Raw genomic sequence first — 21,919 nt, 5'->3', positions numbered from 1 at the left:
TTACTTACCCACATACAGATGTTTTCTCCCAGTCCGAGCATTCTCATTTTATATACTAACCTTTTGTGTGGTACAGTGTCAAATGCTTTGGAGAAGTCCAGATAAACAACATCCATTGATTCACCGCTGTCAAGTCTAGAACTTACCTCCTCATAGAAACTGATTAAATTAGTTTGGCATGACCGATCCCTCATGAAGCCATGCTGATATAGCGTTATTTGCTTCTTTCCATTGAGATGCTCTAAGATAGCATCTCTTAGAAAACCTTTAAACAGTTTACCCACAACAGATGTTAAACTTACCGGCCTATAGTTTACATCTCTGTTTTTGGACCCTTTTTGAATATTGGCACCACATTTGCCATGCGCCAATCCTGTGGGACATTTCCTGTCAGTATAGAGTCCGCAAATATCAGAAATAAGGGTCTGGCTATGACATTACTTAATTCCCTTAGGTTGGATACAGGGGTGTATGCCACCCGGTCCTGGTTATTTTTTTTTTTTTATCTTTTTAAGTCGCTGTTGTACTTCTTCCTGGGTCAGACAGGACACTTTTAATGGGGAATTTATTTTTACATTCTGCATGTCATCTGACAGTTTATTTTCCTCAGTGAATACATTGGAGAAAAAAATATTAAACAGCTTTGCTTTCTCCTCGTCGCTCTCTGCAACTCCCCCCTCATTACTCTTTAAAGGCCTGACACTTTCAGATTTATACTCCCCCTCATTACTCTTTAAAGGGCTGACACTTTCAGATTTATACTTTTAAACATTTATATAATTGAAGAACATTTTAGGGTTAGTTTTACTCTCTTTGGCAATTAATCTCTCGGTCTCTAGTTTGGCCGCTTTTATTTGTTTTTTACATGTTTTATTTTTTTCCTTATAGTTTTTCAGTGATTCCGTGCTACCCTCCTGTTTTAGTGATTTATATGCTTTCTTTTTGTCATTTATTGCTTTCTTTACAGTTCTATTTATCCACATTGGTTTCTTTTTGTTCCTTAACCTTTTATTCCCATACGGTATGTACCTCTCACAATAAGATTTTAGGATGCTTTTAAAGATATCCCATTTTGTGGCTGTATTTTTATTTTTGAGGATTTTTTCCCAGTTAGTTCGGCCTATGGCCTCTCTTAGTTGGCTAAATTTAGCTTTTTTGAAGTTTGGTATTTTTGTTCCTCCCTGTAGAAACGCTCTTTTGAATGATAATTGGAAGGTTATTACTTTATGGTCACTATTTCACTATTTCCCAGGTGTCCCCCAACCTGCACATCTGTTGTTCTGTCAGGCCTGTTGTTATGTCAGACAGAGAAGTGCCAGGCCCTGCACAGGGGAGTGGCAGAGGCCTAAATGTTTCTGGCGCAGGCACAGGTCGCAGCAGAGTAAGGGGCCGTGGCAGCAGGGGTCACTTCCAGAGGCCTGAGCTCCCAGTGTCAGCTAGCGGTCATGTCTTGACCAGCAACCCAGCGGTTCTTCAATGGTTGACTTGATCTTCGACTTCGTTGCAAGTGACATCAGACACCCCCAGACAAGAGTCGGTCTGTTCGTCAGACACAACCCTTAGTTGGCATGGCCCGGGAGCAGGCCCTGTGCCCTCACCTGTCCTCAACCTGCCTCTGTCCTTTTCTGTTCCCTCAGCCAGAGAAGTGTTGTATGCTGTAGGCTCATCTCCACTATACAGTGAGAATGAGCTACTAGAAGACAGTCAGCAGCTACTGGCAAGCCAAGATGTGGAGGAGACATCCATCGCTTCCTCCACTAGGCAGGTCAAATAGTGAGGAGGGTGACATGGGAGCTGGTGTTGAGAGCGGTCCGTCTCCTGACCAAGAGACAATTGAGGAGGACAAAAGTTACATGCAGACAGTACTCGATGATGATGATGTAGCTGATCGCACTTGGGAGCCTAGTGACGAAGGGGCTTCATCATCGGGAGAAGAGGGTGGCAGCTTTCCCGTGAGGCAGCAGCGGAGCCAGCAAGTCGCTAGTAGTGATGAGCGGCAGGGGTCATATTCGAATTCACAATATTTTGCGAATATTTTGTAGAATATTCATAGAATATTCGCAAATTTGAATATTCGTTATATTCTACGATTTTTTACTCGAAAAATCGGCAAGGTAATGATTGTGTAATATGCGAATTTTCGTCATGCGAATTTTCGTCATGCAAATTTTTATTGAGATTTTTTTCAACTTACTATTAGACAAAGAAGATTATAGCACTATATTAGCTAAATTGCTCTATATTAGTTTTTTTCGAATATTTGCTATATTGCTATAACTTCATTTTTTTGAATATTCGTAATATTCTAAAACAAGAATATATAGCAATAAAGTGAATATTCGAAAAAAAACGAATTTAGAGCAATTTAGCTATTATTGTGCTATAATCTTTTTTTTTATAGTTGTAATTTTTTTCCAATCTGAACTTCAGATGAGAAAAAAATTACAACTATTAGACAAAGAAGATTATAGCACTATATTAACTAAATTGCTCTAAATTCGTTTTTCTTTCGAATATTCAGTATATTGCTATATATTCTTGTTTTAGAATATTACGAATATTCGAAAAAACAAAGTTATAGCAATATAGCAAATATTCGAAGGAAAAAAACTAATATAGAGCAATTTAGCTAATATAGTGCTATAATCTTCTTTGTCTAATAGTTGTAAGTTGAAAAAAATCGCAATAAAAATTCGAAAATTCACAAACAACACTACTTCTAAAGTCAAATATACTGCAGCCTTCTCATTGGCCCACAAGCTAGAAGCAGGGAGGGATCATGTGTACTGATTAAAAAAAAATCGAATATTCGAAATTACGAATATATATATCACTATATTCTAAATATTCTCGAATTTTCGAAGTACCTAAATTCGCGATAAAAATTCGAAATTCGAATATTCGTGATCAACGCTAGTCGCTAGCATGGCCGGGAGTCAGCAGGGTGGCAGCAGTGGGAGGTCAGTAGTCAAACGTGCCCAGGGTAGACCACCCGCTTCACAGGAGCCTACCTGCCTGGAAAGTAGCGTTGCACCCATTGGGGGAGGCAGCGGCGGTAGCAGTCAGTCAGTGCAGAACGTTGGGGATAAAATAACCTACTCAGCGGTGTGGCAGTTTTTTGTTAAGCCGCCGGAGGTGGTGAACATGGCCATATGTAGAATCTGTGGGCAGAAGGTGAAGCATGGTCAGGGTGCCAATGTTGGCACCACAGCCTTGCGTCAACATATGCAGTGTCACCATAAAGTGGCCTGGGAGAACCGTGGCTCTGTGGTGGTCCAGCCTGCAACCACCGCATCACCTAGTGGCATGCAGCCGATTTCAGGCAGTCAAGGCTCCACCACCTCAGCCGAAGGGAGCTGTCTGTCTTTCCCATCATCTACTGGTCCTGATGATCCTGCTCCTCTTCCTACTACTCCTGTCATTCCATCAGCAATCGATCACCGAAGCGATTGCCAAGAGACAACAGTATGCATGCACTCATCCAACGATGCAGAAGCTGAACGTGCTCCTGTCCAAGTTGCTGGTGTTGCAATAACTCCCTTTCCAAGTGGTGGACTCTGCACCTTTCATAGAATTGATGGCTTGTGCCGAGCCAAGGTGGAGAGTCCCAAGCCATCATTTCTTTGCCAAAAAGGCAGTACCAACCCTGCACACACATGTAGAACAGAAGGTGGGCCAGTCCTTGAGCCTGTCGGTGTCAGTCAAATTGCACTGCAGCACCGACGTGTGGAGCTCTAACTACGGTCAGGGACAATACATGTCCTTTACGGCCCACTGGGTGATTGTGGTTCCTGCAAAGTCACACCAGCAACTTGGCCAGGTCACACCGCTTCCGCCTCCACGTTGTTCCACCGTTGGTCCTGCGACAATATCCGCCTTGCCTCCTCATCCTCCACCCTGTCCTCAGCCTCCATTGCAGGGAAAATTCACAGTGCCCCTCCAGCATACCACATGTTCAGGGCACGGTTGTGTCACACTGTTCAGTACCTCGTTTGGCTCGGCAAACGGAGTCACACAGGGGAGGAACTGCTCCATGTCCTTCATCAAAAAAAACGAATCCTGGCTTTTTCCGCAAGAACTCAAAATCGTAACCTTGGTGACCCACAACGGGATGAACATTGTGACGGCGCTGCGTCAAGGAGGGCTGAGCCATGCGCCCTGCATGGTACATGTGTTCAATCTGGTTGTCAAGCGGTTCCTGAAGTCTCCCACCCATCTGCAAGATATCCTAAAAATGGCCAGGAAACTTTGCATGCACTTCAGCCACTCGTACACTGCAAAGCACATCCTCTTTGAGCTGCAGCTACAGAACAGCATCCCCCAACATAGGCTGATATGCGACGTTTCCACACGTTGGAATTCCACCCTCCATATGTTGGACCGACTGTACGAACAGAGAAAGGCAATAAACAATTTCTTGATGATCCAAGCGGACAGGAGTACTTCCCTGTCTAGCTTCGATGTCAGCCAGTAGCAGCTCATGTGCGACACCTAACGTTTTCTCAGGCCCTTTGAGGAGGCCACTTTATTTGTCGCCATAAACATAGAAACATAGAATGTGTTGGCAGATAAGAACCGTTTGGCCCATCTAGTCTGCCCAATATACTGAATACTATGGATAGCCCTTGGTCCTATCTTATATAAAGGATGGCCTTATGCCTATCCCATGCATGCTTAAACTCCTTCACTGTATTTGCAGCTACTACTTCTGCAGGAAGGCTATTCCATGCATCCACTACTCTCTCAGTAAAGTAATACTTCCTGATGTCCTATTGTAGCAGTTTTTCTTCTTTTAAATATTCTCTCCTCTTTTACCTTGTTGATTCCCTTTATGTATTTAAAAGTTTCTATCATATCCCCTCTGTCTCGTCTTTTTCCAAGCTATACATGTTAACGTCCTTTAATCTTTCCTGGTAAGTTTTATCCTGCAATCCATGTACTAGTTTAGTAGCTCTTCTCTGAACTCTCTCCAAAGTATCAATATCCTTCTGGAGATATGGTCTCCAGTACTGAGAACAATACTCCAAATTAGGTCTCACTAGTGCTCTGTAGAGCGGCATGAGCACCTTCCTCTTTCTACTGGTAATGCCTCTCCCTATACACCCAAGCATTCTGCTAGCATTTCCTGCTGCTCTATGACATTGTCTGTCTACCTTTAAGTCTTCTGAAATAATGACCCCTAAATCCCTTTCCTCAGATACTGAGGTTAGGACTGTATCACTGATTTTATATTCTGCTCTTGGGTTTTTACGCCCCAGGTGCATTATCTTGCACCTATCAACATTAAATTTTAGTTGCCCGATTTTTGACCATTCCTCTAGTTTTCCTAAATCCTTTTCCATTTGGTGTATCCCTCCAGGAACATCAACCCTGTTACAAATCTTTGTGTCATCAGCAAAAAGACACACCTTACCATCGAGGCCTTCTGCAATTTCGCTGCTAAAGATATTAAACAATATGGGTCCCAGAACAGATCCCTGAGGTACCCCACTGGTAACAAGACCATGGTCTGAATATACTCCATTGACTACAACTCTCTGTTGTCTGTCCCTCATCCACTGCCTAATCCATTCAACAATATGGGAGTCCAAGCACAAAGACTGCACTTTATTGATAAGCCTTCTATGTGGGACAGTATCAAAAGCCTTACTAAAGTCTAGATAGTGATGTCTACTGCACCTCCACCATCTATTATTTTAGTCACCCAATAAAAAAAAAACAATAAGATTAGTTTGACATGATCTCCCTGAAGTAAACCCATGCTGTTTTTCATCTTTCAATCCATGGGATTTTAGATGTTCCACAATCCTCTCCTTAAGTATGGTTTCCATTAATTCCCCCATTATTGATGTCAGGCTTACTGGCCTATAGTTGCCCGATTCCTCCCTACTACCTTTCTTGTGAATGGGCACAACATTTGCTAATTTCCAATCTTCTGGGACGACTCCTTTTACCAGTGATTGGTTATACAGGCGATGTAGCGCAGGTAATGTAACTGTCCACAGCGGACACTCTCTACAGAAAAAGTACACTGGATGTCACAGATCTTTTTAGGCTGCGCACACATTGCACAGGAGATGTTCGCAGATAATGTCGCTGTCACCAGCGGCGAAGTGTGGAGGTGGCAGCAGCAACAGGAGACCACAGAGTGACCCGGTGACAGAGTGGGAAAGTGGGTGGCAATACCAGTGCCAGCTGAAGATGGTAGGTGAAAGAAGGAGCACTTGGCAACAGATGTGTGGCATCAGGTGGGTGTCAGCATCAAAATAGTAGCTGAGGCAGGTAGCCAGAAGAAATCGGTCTCTTTAGTCAACGTGTTGGTGTGGCACCATGGATGATCTAGTCTGATGTATTAGGCATTGGTGGGTGGAAATCCTGGCTGATCCACGCCTGATTCATCTTGACAAAAGTCAGTCTCTCCACATTTTGGATGGTCAGGCGAGCTCTTCTTGAGGTAACTATTGCCCCCGCCGCACTAAACACCCACTCTGATGCCACACTACTGATTGGGCAGGACAGCTTTTCCAGTGCAAACTCGGCCAGTTCCGGCCACAAATCCAGTTTGGCTGCCCAGTAGTGCAGCGGATCTTCAATGACGGCTGGCAGAGTGCAAGTATGACACCACCTGCTGGTTCAGGTTCTGCTCTATGTCTAGCTGCTGGGGAGTAGTTTCTTCACTATGAAGGTGAAGAAAGCTGCTCATCAGCGATTCTATACTCAGGCTGCTGCTGATGGAGCTGCTACTGCTCCTGCCACCCCACCCCTCCCCAGCAGCCATGGCAGTGGAACGTGAGCGCATATGACCCCCCTGTCAGACCTGCGAGAGGATGGACGATGGCACAGATAGGCAGCTGCCAACCGACTACAAAGGATGTCTCTCTCTATAGTAGCTCAGTTTGTCCTCCCTTTCAGCGCGTGTAAAAAGGCCCCCATTTTGGACCAGTAGCGAGGGTCTAACAGGGTGGAGAGCCATAATTCATCCCTCTACCTAATGGTGACAATTCGGCTGTCACTACGCAAGCAAGTGAGCATGCATCGGGCCATTTGTGCAAGTGACTCGGAGGGATTCCCTGCCTCCATCTCCACTGCATACTACTATGGTGTATCTGGGCTCTTTGCCACATCCTCCTCATAACTCTTTAGCTCCTCTGCCTGGTCCTGCTCCTCCTCTCCTGTCACCTGTGTAGAAAAACCATCCATTTTGTTACACATTGCTTGTGCTCCAATGTCCTCCTCCTCCTCCAGTTCACCTCCCACAGGTCCCCTGACCAGCCAGATTTACCAGCATGTGTTCCAGGACATGAAGCAGTGGAATGACATTCTTCATCCTGTAGTTCTTGCTGCATTCTCAAAGTGCTGCATTTATAAGTGCATCTGAGATACTTAGGAGGTAATCTGGAGGTGGATACAATCTAAAAAAGTAAGACTTGTTTGTTTAAAATCTTTCCCCTCTTTAAAATGGCAGACCTGGTTCTGTGCAGGAATTGTTGTGCTTTTATTTCAGGTTCCACTCTTCGGAAGTTAGGCTGTTGTCTGATCTGTAGACAGCTCTCCATAATGCAGCAGGAAATTGTATTTTTAAAATCTGAGATTTATAAATTAACTGTTAAACAAACTCAGACTGGGAATGTTGCAATGCCACTGCCACAGAGGCCCCCTAGAAATGGAAGATGGGTTACTACAGGTTCTGGTAGACTGAGAGTTGTTGATAGAAGACATGTCCCACAGTCTGTGGCTCTCCATAATTCATTTGCAGCACTTTCAGAGCGCAAGAGCAACATGGAGGATGGCTCAGGCACAGTGGGTGAGGAACAATCATCTCCCATGCCTAAAGTATGTAAGACTGCAGCCAAAGACAAAAAAGATAAGGTGAGGATTGATAGTAAGCAGCTGTTGGTGGGCGATTCTATCATAAGAGGTGTGAAGTTTGAGGAAAATGGTTTTGTGAGATGTCTCCCTGGTGCTACCGCTAGCATGGACAGACGACGCATCCTTAATATTGTTAGGCAAGCAAAGCAGGAAAGGGAGGTGGATGTTATTGTCCATCTTGGGACAAATGATCTGGCTTGCAATGAGGTTTCAAAGGTGAAGGAAGCTTTTCACACCCTTGGAAATGATATACGGGAGGTTGCATCAACTGTTTCATTCTCTGCAGTTTTGCCTGTGCATAACCTTCAGCATGACAGGAAGATGCGCATTAAGGAATTCAATGTATGGGTTGGTAAATGGTGTCTGAAACAAGGGTTTGGCTTTGTGTTTCATGTTAGCTCTCGTTGGAATGGAAAATAACTGTACAAGAAAGATGGTTTGCATCTTTCTCTCAAGGAAACGAATGTCCTCAGTGAACAGTTCAAAGTATTTTCTAAGGAGCATTTAAACTAGGAAAGGGGGCAAAAGAGTGATAATCCAGCAGTCCAACTGCCCCCTGGAACAACGCCAGAAGATGCCAGTAGCACATAGGTTAAGAAATGACAAGCTCAGAGTCTTGTCTACAAATGCTCGCGGTTTAGAGAATAAGATCAATGAACTTGAGTCTATAATGGCATCTGAGAATATATATTTAGTGGCTGTTACTGAGACATGGTTCAATGGGAGTAATGACTGGGATATAACAATACCAGGGTTCTCTCTATATAGGAAAGACAGTGAAGGCAAGAAGGGGGAGGGGTGGCCCTGTATGTGAAAGATAGCATAAAATCTAATTTAATACAAGTTAGCGAGACCAATTTAGAGTCAGTTTGAGTTACCTTGCAGCTTGATTATCAAAAGGTAACTCGTGTAGGTGTGATATATAGACCACCTAGCCAAGTCAAAGAATTAGATGATCTACTAGTTGAGGAAATAGCTAAAATGACATTGAAAGGGGAAGTTATCATTATGGGAGACTTTAATCTTCCTGATGTAAACTGGAAAACCAAAATAGCTAGTTTTGCCAGGAGTACAGATATTCTAAATTCCCTACTGGGATTATCTCTACAGCAAGTAGTGGAGGAACCAACCCGGAAGGAGGCCATTTTAGATTTAGTATTCACAAATGGGAATTTGGTATCTGATATTACTGTAGGGGAAAGCTTGGGATCTAGTGATCACCAGCCAGTGTGGTTTACTATAAGTACAGAGTCACACCACACAAAAACAAAAGTTTAGATTTTAGAAAAACTGACTTTTCTAAAATTAGATTATTGTTATACGAGTCCTTATCAGATTGGAACAGTTTCAATGGAGTCCAGGAGAAATGGGACTAAAAGTGGCACTATTGAAGGCAACAGATAATTGCATTAGGCTTCTCAGTAAAAGCAAAAAAAGGAAGAGACCACTGTGGTACTCAGCAGAAGTGGCCAAAATCATTAAAAACAAAAAGATAGCATTTAGTAATTATAAAAAAAAAAAAACGAGGATGACAGGCAAATTTATAGGAATAGGCAGAGAGAGGCCAAGAAAGTTATAAGAGCTTCTATAAGAGCACAGGCAGAAGAGAAATTAGCTCAGTCAGTGAAAAAAGGCGATAAGATATTCTTCAGATACATAAATGAAAAAAGGAAACTAAAACAAGGAATTAGCAAATTAAAAACAAAAGGAAGATATATGGAAGAAGATAAAGAACTAGCTGACTGCCTCAATGAATACTTCTGTTCAGTTTTTACAAAGGAAAATGAAGGAAAAGGACCTCAGTTAGGAAGGAAGACTAATAATCTTTGATGCATGTGTCTTTACAGAGGAAGAGGTTCTAAGTCAGCTGTCTAAAATTAATACAAATAAGTCGCAGGGGCCTGATGGGATAGATGGCGGAGGTGCAGTAGACATCACTATCTAGACTTTAGTAAGGCTTTTGATACTGTCCCACATAGAAGGCTTATCAATAAATTGCAGTCTTTGTGCTTGGACTCCCATATTGTTGAATGGATTAGGCAGTGGATGAGGGACAGACAACAGAGGGTTGTAGTCAATGGAGTATATTCAGACCATGGTCTTGTTACCAGTGGGGTACCTCAGGGATCTGTTCTGGGACCCATATTGTTTAATATCTTTAGCAGCGAAATTGCAGAAGGCCTCGATGGTAAGGTGTGTCTTTTTGCTGATGACACAAAGATTTGTAACAGGGTTGATGTTCCTGGAGGGATACACCAAATGGAAAAGGATTTAGGAAAACTAGAGGAATGTTCAAAAATCTGGCAACTAAAATTTAATGTTGTTAAGTGCAAGATAATGCACCTGGGGCGTAAAAACCCAAGAGCCGCTGGTGACAGCGACATTATCTGCGAACATCTCCTGTGTAATGTGTGCGCAGCCTAAAAATATCTGTGACATCCAGTGTACTTTTTCTGTCGAGAGTGTCCGCTGCAGACAGTTACATTACCTGCGCTACATCTCCTGTATAACGTTTGGGTATCCAAAATGTCAGTGACATTCAGTCCAATTTTTTTTTCTGCTGGTGGCAGCGATATTACCTCTGCTACATCTCCTGTATAACGTTTGCCCATCCGAAATATGAGTGACATTATTTCAGTGTAATTTTTTATTAGCCGCTGGTGACAGCGACATTACTTGCACTGTACCTCCTGTTTAACGTGTGCTCATCCTAAATATCAGTGACATTCATTCAGTGTAATTTTTTATTAGGCAGTGGTGACAGCGACATTACTTGCGCTATACCTCCTGTTTAACGCGTGCGCATCCAAAAAAATATCTGTGACATTCTGTGTACTTCATTTGCTCATACACTTACAAAACCTGTGCTACTGTACGTGTGACATACTTGCAAGCATATATACCACTTAATATGAGCAAGGCGAGCAGTAATGGATGGGAATGTGGCCATGCTGCTGATGGTGCACGCAGAGGCCGTGGCCCTGGGCGCCGTGAAACTGTGCACAAGAAACACACTCATCCATAATACCTAGCTTCATGTCCCAGTTTGAAGTCACACCAGTGCGACCAGGTCAGTTGGATTGCCGCAGATAAAGCTTCCAGTCGGTTAGGCACCACCCTGTCTTCCACAAAGTCCAGTCTCAGTAGCCAAGAGTCTGGTCAACAGAATCCTCACCCTGATACTCCTTCCACCCACCATGGAGAGTCTTGGCAAACAAGTGATCCCACACTTGGATATTCCGAGGAGCTGTTTTCATCGCCATTCCTTGATTTGGGCCTCTCGCCAAGCCCGCTTGAAGAGGGACATGAGGAGATCTTGTGCCCTTTCCAGTCAGCTTCCGCTCTTCACAAGCAATGAGTGGGCATTGATGTGTGACCTCTGTGAGGTTTTACACAACTTTGAGGAATAAACACAGATGGTGAGCTGCGATAACGCTATTATCAGCGTAACCATCCAACTTCTGCATCTACTCAAAAGCTTGCTGCTAACAATTATGGCGGACACTTTGCATGTGGAAGAGGTGGACATGGAAGAAGAAAGTACACAGGGTTATAGCCAGACCAATTCACTCGTCTTATCAGCGCAAATTGGACGATGAGGAGGAGGAGGAGCAGGATACGGTTGCCTCCGCTACAGAGGGTAGTACCCATGGAAGTTTTATTCCATCTGTTCAGCGTGGATGGGTAGAAGAGGAGGAAGAAGATGAGGAGATTGAGAGTCATCCTCCTGATAAGGACAGCATAGTCTTGTCTGTTCGGCTGCCTTTCCTGTGACCCTCGCATTGTACGCATTTTGACCAACACCGATTACTGGTTGTTCACCCTTCCCGACCCCACTACAAAGAGAAATTCTCATCTCTCATTCCTGTGGTGGAGAGGACGAGCAAAATGGTGCAATGCCAGTAAGTCCTTGTGGAAAAATTGTTCCCAAAATTTCCAGCTGACAACGCTGGCTGCAGAATATGTAGTTCCTTGGCCAACCGAGGAGGGGGAGACGACGGGAATAGGGTTGAGCGAACCTGAACTGTAAAGTTCGGGTTCGTACCGATCTTTAGGATCTTTAGACCCTGGACCCGAACCCGAACATTTCAGTAAAAGTTCGGTGTTCGGCTATTTTATGGCGCTTTTTGAAAGGCTGCAGAGCAGCCAATCAACAAGCGTTTAACTCTGTGCCCTTTGAAGCCATCACAGCCATGCCTACTAATAGCATGGCTGTGATTAGCCAGTGCAGCATGTGACCCAGCCTCTATATAAGCTGGTGTGACGTAGCGCTGCACGTAACTCTGCTGTTACTAGTGTAGGAAGAGGATGCTGCTGCTGTGAGGGAGAGAATAGGAAAGAATCTTTAATCAGAAGTGCTTGTTAACTCAGCGATCTACCTAGATTTATTTTTGTGAGTGCAGTGCACAATCTTTTTAACCTGCCCTGAGCCCAGTGATAAAGAAAAATAACTTTTATCCGTCTTTTAGATAGGTGGGCGGCAGCGGCCATTTTATGCAAGCTCAGTGCACCAGCACAGTATATGTGCTTTTGTGACATTCAAATCCAAGCTTGAAATACGGCAATAATAATCTGGGTTTAAAAAAACACCCATTTTTGGCAATATCCTACATCTGGTGCCTTTGCAGCATTTGTCAGTGTGCAATTTAAGCTAGAAATACAGCAATAATTTTCTGGGTTTTAAAAAACACCCTTTTTGGGCAAAATACTAAATTTTACAGACCTTGCTGCATCTGTACGTGTGAAATTCAAGCGTTATATACTGCTGTCATATTCTGTTAGTAAAAAAAAAACACCCATTTTGGGCAAAGTACTTAATATTGCAGCCTTTGCTGTATCTGTTATTCTTAAAACAAGCTTGAAATACTTCAATAATTTTCTAGGTTTTAAAAAACACCCATTTTTTGCAATACCCTCCATCTGGGGCCTCTGCCGCATTAGTCAGGGTGCAATTTAAGCTAGAAATACAGCAATAATTTTCTGGGTTTTAAAAAACTCAATTTTGGTGAAAAATACTCAATTTTACAGCCCTTGCTGCATCTGTACATGTGAAATTCAAGCGTTATATACTGCTGTCATATTCTGTTATTCAAAAAACACCCATTTTGGACAAAAATCTTAAATTGCGGCCTTGTCAGCCTTTGCTAAATCTGTCATTGTGAGATACACCCTTTAGATACTGCTGTGCTATTGTGCTGTTCTGGTATTAAATAGGCACCCATTTTGGGCAAAAATCTTAATTTGCGGCCTTGTCTGCATCTGTACGTGTGAGATACACGCTTAAAATACTGCTGTGCTATTCTGGTATTTTAAAAAAACACCCATTTTGGGCAAAAATCTTAATTTGTGGCCTTTGATGCATCTGTCATTGTGAGATACACGTGTTAGATACTATTGTTCATTTCTGTTATTTAAAAAAAAAAAAAAAACATTTTAGGCAAGACCCTAAATTTGAGAAATATGAGGAGAGCGTCAAAAAAGGGACGTGGCCCCGGTCATGGTGCTGCTGGTGGAGCTCCTGTTGCAGGGAGAGAACGTGGTCGATCTGTGCCAGCTACACGCACAAGTGAAACACCTTCCTCAGGTGCGAGTAGGCGACAGAACCTTCAGCGGTATTTTGTCGGACCTAATGCGGCTCTACGAATGGTGAGGCCAGAACAAGTACAGGCGATAGTAGATTGGGTTGCTGACAATGCCTCCAGTTCCTTTACATTGTCTCCCACCCAGTCTCCTGCTGAAAGATCAGAGTTGGCACCTGCAGCCGATGTCCATCAGTCTTTCACCTCACCCCCTTGCAAATCAGCCAAGCAGTCTGAGCCCCAAGTCATGCAGCAGTCTCATCTGCTTTTTGATTACTCTGCTAGCAGGGTTCCCCAGGGCTATCAACCTAGCCATGCCCCAGAAGTGGAAAAGATTGAGTGCACCGATGCCCAACCACTTATGTTTCAAGATGAGTACATGGGAGGACCATCGCAGCACCTCTTGGATGATGACGAAACACAGGTGCCAACTGCTGTGGCTTTAGAAAGTGTGCAGACCGACAAGGAGGGCAGGGGGGAAGACTGGGTGGAAGATGATGTGGAGGAGGTCCTTGACCCCACATGGAATCAAGGTCATGCGAGTGACCTGTGTAGTTCGGAGGAAGAGGCGGTGGTCGCACAGAGCCACCAGCACAGCAGAAGAGGGAGGAGGATGCAAAAGCAGAGCAGCCGTCCCCTAGACAGTACGCCTGCTACTGCCCACCGCAGCAAGGGACCGAGCACACCAAAGTCAGCTCCAAGGAGTTCCTGGCGTGGTAGTTCTTCAGACAATGTGCTGACGATCAAACTCGAGTGGTTTGCACGCTGTGAGCATGAAGCGAGGCATAAACGTCTCAACCTGAGCACAACCTGCATGACCAGGCATCTAAGTGCAAAGCATGAGCTGCAGTGGAGTAGACACCTCAAAAATCAAGAAAGGTCTCTGGCTCCTCCTGCTCTTCCTCTTCTGCTGAAGTCTCGGCCTCTTCATCCACCTCTGAGTAAAAGTGCCACCTGCCACCCCCGCAAACAGAGAATCTGCCAGCAGACACCACCACCTGGTCACCAAGCATCTCCACAATGTCCCACGGAAGCGTTCAGCTCTCATCTCCCAAACACTGGAGCGGTAAAGAAAGTACCCCCCTACCCACCCGCGTCCCTGGCCGAGGATAAATGCATGGCGTGCTGGCCTGAGGCGGATAGCAGTTTGGCGCATGTTCTTCCACCACAGAGGATTGCAGGGCCCTTCAGTTTGCCAGTGGTTTGGTGCCAGTGAGCCTCAGCCCGGCCTGGTGGTGTGTGATAATGGGAGAAATCTCGTAGCAGCTCTGGGACTAGCCAGTTTGACGCATATCCCTTGCCTGGCGCATGTGCTGAATTTGGTGGTGCAGAGGTTCCTTAAAAATTATGTCAGAGCTGCTGCAGAAAGTGTGGGCCGTCTGTGCGTGCTTTCGGCGTTCTCACCCTGCTGCTGCTTGCCTGTCAGCGCTGCAGCGTAACTTTGGCCTTCCCGCTCACTGCCTCATATGCGACGTGCCCACAAGGTGGAACTCCTCCTTGCACATGCTGGCCAGACTGTGCGAGCAGCATCAGGCGATAGTGGAGTTTCAGCTGCAGCACGCACAGCTGCAGGCACAGTTCTCAGCGTTACTTTCCCACTTTTATGCATCCTTGAAAAAACGCTGCTGACGATGATGGAAGAGGATGTGGCACAGGAGGAGGAGGAGGAAGAGGGATCATTTCATAGGGTTTCCGGCCAGTCATTCACAAGTCGCTTCGAGGGTGGGTTCCTGCACCCACAAACGCCAGGTACACAATTGTCCAGCCAGGGCACAGTTCTGGAGGATGACGAGGTGGAGGAGGAGATGGAGGAGGAGGAACCGTTTTCACAGAAGAGTGGCACCCAAACCAGCTCATGGCTATCACTGGTGCGTGACTGGAGGGATACAGAGGACACAGACGATACACCTCCCTCAGAGGACAGCTTTTCGTTGCCTCTGGGCAGCCTGGCACACATAAACGATTACATGCTGCAGTGTCTCCGCAACGACTGTCGAGTTGCCCACATTCTAACTTGTGCTGATTAATGTGTGGCCACGCTGCTGGATCCCCGTTACAAGGACAACATATTGTCCTTAATTCCGTGATCGTAAGATGCGCGATTACAAGCTCACGCTGGTAGACGCACTGCTGGTGGCATTCCCACCTAACACCGGTAGCACAGTGGAAGGCAGAGGAGGTGGAAGAGGTCGCCAACGCAGCTGGGGCACCACTAGCACCTCAGAAGGCAGGGTTAGCATGGCCGAAATGTGGAAAAGCTTTGTCAGCAACTCCACAACAACCAGCACCACCAGCTGATATGGAACGTCTTAGCAGGAGGCAGCATTTGAGCAACATGTTGGAGCAGTATGTGTGCACGCGCCTACACGTACTGAATGACGGGTCTGCCCCCTCCAACTTCTGGGTCTCCAAATTGGGCACATGGCCTGAGCTTGCCCTTTACGCCTTGGAGGTGCTGGCCTGCCCTGCAGCCAGTGTATTGTCTGAACATGTGTTTAGCCCAGCAGGGGGGCGTTATCACAGACAAGCGCAGCCGCCTGTCCACAGCTAATGTGGACAAGCTCACGTTCATTAAAATGAACCAAGCATGGATCCCACAGGACTTGTCCGTACCTTGTGCACAATAGACATGTATACTGGCCTTAACCAGCCATTGTTATACTACAGCGCAATTGCTCATTGTTGTATTTTGGATATTTCACACTCTTTTGGAGTGTACCCTAATTAAAAAAAATAATAAATAAATTAAAACCAAAAACCAGTGTTAGCTACCTCGTCCTCCTCCACCGCCACTTCCACCTACACTGCTACGTCCACCGCCTCCGCAAACTCCTACTCCATATGGACCTCCACCTCTTAAATCAAGTTTATCTTTTTTTATTTGTACGTATTTTTTTTTATTTTATGTCATTTCACTAATTTGTCTGTTATATTTTCGTGTGAAATTCACCACTTTTTGGGAGTGATATACCCCGGCTGTACCTAGTAGATAGGTAACATTTCACTAATTTGTCTGTTACATATTCAGGTGAAATTCACCACTTTTTGGGTGTGATATACCCCGGCTGTACCTAGTAGACAGATAACATTTCACTAATTTGTCTGTTACATATTCGGGTGAAATTCACCACTTTTTGGGTGTGATATACACCGGATGTTCCTAGTAGACAGGTAAAAACATTTCACTCATTTGTCTGTTACATTTTCTGGTGAAATTCACCAATTTTTGGGTGTGATATACCCCTCCTCTACCTAGTAGACAGGTAACATTTCACTTATTTGTCTGTTACATATTCGGGTGTAATTCACCAATTTTTGGCTCTGATATACCACTGCTATACCTAGTAGAAAGGTAAAAAAAAATCATTAATTTGTCGGTTACATATTCGGGTGAAATTTACCAATTTTTGGGTGTGATATACCCCTGCTCTACCTAGTAGATAGGTAAAAAAAAAATCATTAATTTGTCTGTTACATATTCGGGTGAAATTCACCAATTTTTGGGTGTGAAATACCCCTGCTCTAAATAGTAGACAGGTAATATTTCACTAATTTGTCTGTTACATATTCGGGTGAAATTCACCAATTGTTGGGTGTGATATACCCCTGCTCTAAATTTTAGACAGGTAATATTTCACTAATTTGTCTGTTACATTTTCAGGTGAAATTCACAAATTTTTGTCTGTGATATACCACTACTATACCTAGTAGACAGGTAAAAAATATTCATTAATTTGTCTGTTACATATTCGGGTGAAATTCACCAATTGTTGGCTGTGATATACCCCGGCTGTACCTAGTAGACAGGTAAAAACATTTCACTAACTTGTCTGTTATATTTTCGGGTGAAATTCACCATTTTTTGGCTGTGATATACCACTGCTATACCTAGTAGACAGGTAAAAAAATTTCATTATTTGTCTGTTACATATTCGGGTGAAATTCACCACTTTTTGGGTGTAATATACCTTGGCTGTACCTAGTAGACAGGTAACATTTCACTAATTTGTCTGTTACATTTTCGGGTGAAATTCACTAATTTTTTGCTGCGATATACCACTGCTATACCTAGTAGACAGGTAAAAAAAAATCATTAATTTGTCTGTTACATATTTGGGTGAAATTCACCAATTTTTAGGTGTGATATACCCCTGCTCAACCTAGTAAACAGGTAACATTTCACTAATTTGTCTTTTACATATTTGTGTGTAATTCACCAATTTTTGGATGTGATATACCACTGCTATACTGTACCTAGTAGACAGGTTAATAAATTTCACTTTCACAATTTTTCTGTTACATACTTGGGTGACATTTTAACATTTTTGCCATGAATAAACCCCTGCTCTGCATAGGTGACAGGGACCTAAATTTTAAAAAACTCATCTGTTACATTGGTGGGTGACATTAACCCATTTCTGGCAATGAAAAACCCCTGCTCTGCATAGGTGACAGGGAATTTAATTTGTAAAATTTGTCTTTAATTGGCCCTTTCATTCGATCCTTCTGCTTTAATAACTTGTCCCACATTTCAGCTCAATCATATTGCAGCCATTGCCCTCCCTTGGATGTGGTATCCCTTTCTCACGCTCCCTCTCCGGCGTGGAACCCTGATTCGCCGATAAACGTGATCAACATGGTAGACTCAGAAAAGAACATCGAAAGTTGATAGAAAAGATATCCAAATGGATCGTGGACGTCACAGGGACGTGCGATTAGGCAGAAGTTATCTAGAGTCAACAAAGCGGCAGCAGGGCCTCACCTGTCTAACGTTTCCAAATCCAAAATAGTGACATTCCCTATCATTTTTTAATAATCATTCCAATAACAGGGTATCTTAAGAGTCCTGTATTGTTATTTATCGTCACTACCTCCCCGAGTCGGGAGTGGGTAATTGCCGCACGCCCCCTCCTTTCCTTCAATTCTTCTGCTTTAATAATTTGTCCCACATTTCCGCTCGATCACAATAAAATTTCATCCATTGATCTCCCTTGGATGTGGTCTCTCTTTCTCACGCTCCCTCTCTGGCGTGGAACCCTGATTCGCCGCTAACCGTGATTAACATGGTAGGCGCAGAAAAGAGCATTGAAAGTTGATAGAGCAGATATCCAATTGGATCGTGAACATCACGGGGACGTGCGACATGGTGGGGCAGAATTTTGCACACGCCTACATGAACTGACTGAATGGTTTCTGCCCCTGCAAACTTCTGGGTCTCCAAATTGGGCACATGGCCTGAGCTTGCCCTTTATGCCCTTGGAGGTGCTGGCTGCCCTGCAGCCAGTGTATTGTCTGAACGTGTGTTTAGCACGACTGGAGGGGGTTATCACAGGTTATATTTCCCAATGTTTTGGGGTGTACCCTAATTTAAAAAAATAAAAATAAATTGAAAACCAAAAAGCAGTGTAGGCTACCTCCTTCTTCTCCACCGCCGCTTCCACCTACACCGCCACCGTCTCCTCAACCTCCTACTCCATGTGGACCTCGTCCTCCTAGATCAAGATTATAATTTTTTATTTTTACATATTTTATGTTATTTAAAGTCATTTCCCTATACACATTTGTTTGCAGAGCACTTGCCATGCTCTTAGCCACATTTTGATGCCATTTGCAGCCCTCTAGCCCTTTCCATGACATTTTTACAGCCATTTTAGTGCTCAAAATTTCGGGTCCCCATTGACTTCAATGGGGTTTGGGTTCGGGGTCAAGTTCGGGTCCCGAACTCAAACTTTTTTGTGAAGTTTGGCCGAACCCGTCGAACCCGAACATCCAGGTGTCCGCTCAACTCTAGAGGGGAACACAGCAGTTCCAACAGAGGCAGGGCAACACTCGCCAAGGCCTGGGACAGTTTTATGACACCACGCCAGCACCCTCAACCTTATGCGCGGCCTAGTGTCACAAGGAGGGAAAGATTTTGGAAGATGGTGAAGGAGTACATAGCAGACCGTGTCAGCGTCCTCAGTGATCCCTGTGTGCCATACAACTATTGGGTGTCCAAGCTGGACACGTGTCACGAACTCGCGCTCTACGCCTTGGAGGTGCTGGCCTGCCCCGCCGCCAGCATTTTGTCAGAGCGTGTATTTAGTGCTGCTTGGGGCATAATAACTGATAAGCGGATCCGCCTGTCAACTGAAAATGCTATCCGGTTGACTCTTATAAAAATGAACAAGGCCTGGATTGCCCCTGAATTCTCTACTCCACCAGAGGAAAGCGGCTGAACATAAAGGCACTCTAAATCTGGCTTTTATCGTGTATTGAATAATACACTGTATTCCCATGCACCTCTTAAAAGGGTATATGGTTCAATCTCCCTTTTCTCGTCCTCCTCCATCATATCAACATGCTTATTAGGCTGCCCTCGCTCCTAATGTTTCATTGGGTCAGCTCAGCAGCGCGCCCTCACCCATAATGTTTTTGAGGGTCACCAGCAGGCCCTCACCCATAATGTTTTTGAGGGTCACCAGCAGGCCCTCAACCATAATGTTTTAGAGGGTAAGCTCAGCAGCAGACCCTCACCCCTAAATTGTTAGATGGTCAGCTCGGCAGCAGGCCCTCGCCCACAAAATCTTTTAGATGGTCAGCTCGGTAGCAGGCCCTCACCCCTTATGTTTTAGATGGTCAGATCAGCAGCAAACCCTCACCCCTAATGTTTTAGATGGTCAGATCACCAGCAGGTCCTTGCTCCTAATGTTTTTGAGAGTCAACAGCAGGCCAGCAATCATAATTTTTCAAGGGTGTGTATGATGCCCTCCTTTATTTGTAATAAAGTGTGTATTGGACTGCCGGTTCCTTGTAATTTTTGGCAGCCCTTTCCCTTAGTGCATAGACTTTATGAGTGTAGGAGTCCCACTACCTGAACAATTGTACCACAATGTGAATGAGGCCCTCCTTTATGTGATATACAGGTTGTATCGGAGTGCCTCTTCCTTGTAATTTTTGGCAGCATTTGCACTTTATATACAAGTAAATATACAGGAAAGAATGTTTACTAACAATTTTTCCTCTAAAATCGATTTTATCTTCGTTTTTTTGCTTATTATTGTCAGTCTGTAAAAGTGACGTACTACTCGGACAACATCGTTCAAAGCAGCGAACTGGCAGTCCAAGATGCATCCAGACATCCTCTCATGCTGTTCCCGAACCATTTCAGTGGTGGTTCCATAAATTTCTGACCTTTTCCTATGAACCAGACACCCTTCCCTCTTCAGAGCAGGGGGTGCCTGGTTTAATACTCGGGTTACTCCATTGACTTCTATTGTGCTCGGGTGCTCGGTAGAGCACCCGAGCATCCTGAGGTATTCAACTCGAGCACCCGAGCACTTTGGTGCTTGACCAACACTACTCAATACACTGACCATATCGTGGTCACATACCAGTTCTACATACAGTTCTCACCCTACTCTGCACAACCTAAGTTTGCATTTTATAAAACAGTCACATGATCATCTCCTAGCTCACACAGGCAGATCTTCCTGTCACATTGCAGATACAGCTACGGCTAGGATGCAGCTACGGCTCAGATACAGCTACGGCTAGGATATAGCTACGGCTCAGATACAGCTACGGCTAGGATGCAGCTACGGCTCAGATACAGCTACGGCTCAGATACAGCTACGGCTAGGATGCAGCTACGGCTCAGATACAGCTACGGCTCAGATACAGCTACGGCTCAGATACAGCTACGGCTCAGATACAGCTACGGCTCAGATACAGCTACGGCTAGGATGCAGCTATGGCTAGGATGCAGCTACGGCTCAGATACAGCTACGGCTAGGATGCAGCTACGGCTCAGATACAGCTACGGCTAGGATGCAGCTACGGCTCAGATACAGCTACGGCTAGGATGCAGCTACGGCTCTATCTATAAGATGGACATATAGCTGTATCTAAGCTATTGCTGTATCTAAGCTATCACTGATTCTAAGCCACCGCTGTATCTAAGCTACAGCTGTATCTAAGCTATCGCTGTATCTAAGCTACCGCTGTATATAAGCTACAGCTGTATCTAAGCTATCGCTGTATCTAAGCTACCGCTGTATCTAAGCTACCGCTGTATCTAAGCTACCCCTGTATTTAAGCTACCCCTGTATCTAAGCTATCGCTGTATCTAAGCCACAGCTGTATCTAAGCTATCACTGATTCTAAGCTACAGCTGTATCAAAGCTACCGCTGTATCTAAGCTGCAGCTGTATCTAAGCTATCGCTGTATCTAAGCTACCGCTGATTCTAAGCTACAGCAGTATCTAAGCTACCGCTGTATCTAAGCTATCGCTGTATCTAAGCTATCACTGTATCTAAGCTACCGCTGTATCTAAGCTACCGCTGTAGCTAAGCTACAGCTGTATCTAAGCTATCGCTGTATCTAAGCTATCGCTGTATCTAAGCTACCGCTGATTCTAAGCTATCGCTGTATCTCAGCTACCGCTGTATCTAAGCTATAGCTGTATCTAAGCTACCTCTGTATCTAAGCT

Source organism: Bufo bufo, chromosome 2 (genome assembly GCF_905171765.1).
Source record: "Bufo bufo chromosome 2, aBufBuf1.1, whole genome shotgun sequence".
Lineage (NCBI taxonomy): Eukaryota > Metazoa > Chordata > Amphibia > Anura > Bufonidae > Bufo > Bufo bufo.
The sequence above is the reverse complement of the archived record's forward strand: the minus strand, read 5'-3'. Positions refer to the sequence as shown.